At 32.4% G+C, this 540-nt stretch overlaps 1 protein-coding gene and 1 pseudogene across 4 annotated transcripts in view; one reads left to right on the top strand and one right to left on the bottom strand.

The window, feature by feature from the left end:
- The window catches only part of DCL4 (dicer-like 4), a 17,896-nt gene that overhangs the window by 12,257 nt on the left and 5,099 nt on the right, over positions 1 to 540 (bottom strand). The gene's annotated exons all lie outside the window — the stretch shown is intronic.
- The window catches only part of LOC149527563 (uncharacterized), a 973-nt pseudogene continuing 443 nt past the window's right edge, over positions 11 to 540 (top strand).

Genomic DNA, 540 nt, shown 5'->3' with positions numbered 1-540 from the left:
ATGTGCAAGGTTTTATCAAAACATTTATGGAGGAGCTACTGTTGCAATTGTTTATCACATGAAATACTTAATGAAACAAAGAAACAGATTCAATTATTCTGATGAATGGAATTAAGTACATGAAACTTTACAAACTCCAGGTGAAAATTATAAAATGTTTAGAATGTAACCACATGTGGTATTGCAACTTCCAGATACATTGATAAATAAGAGATAGTTACATCCATCTAAAGACATGACAACATTGGAGGCGGTAGCTAGGTTTCTTTGGACTTGTGCACACAATGAAACAAATCGTAATGTCCAAAATAAATTTGAAAGATCAAGAGAAACTGTAAGTAGAAAGTTCGGTGAAGTGTTACATAGTTTATATTTACTGACCAATGAGATTGTCAAGGCTTCAGATTTTCAATTTGCAGAAGTTCCATCCAAAATTAAAAATGATCGTAGATATTGGCTTTATTTTCAAGGGTGCATTGGTGCTATAGATGGATCACATGTTCTTGCTATTTCTCCTGCAAATGATCAAATTCGTTTTAT

The sequence above is a fragment of the Theobroma umbraticum genome, unplaced genomic scaffold (genome assembly GCF_002168275.2).
Source record: "Theobroma umbraticum cultivar Fairchild unplaced genomic scaffold, ASM216827v3 scaffold_56.0, whole genome shotgun sequence".
NCBI classification, from domain to species: Eukaryota; Viridiplantae; Streptophyta; class Magnoliopsida; order Malvales; family Malvaceae; genus Theobroma; species Theobroma umbraticum.
Note: the sequence above shows the minus strand (reverse complement) of the source record. Positions and strands in the feature narration are given on the sequence as shown.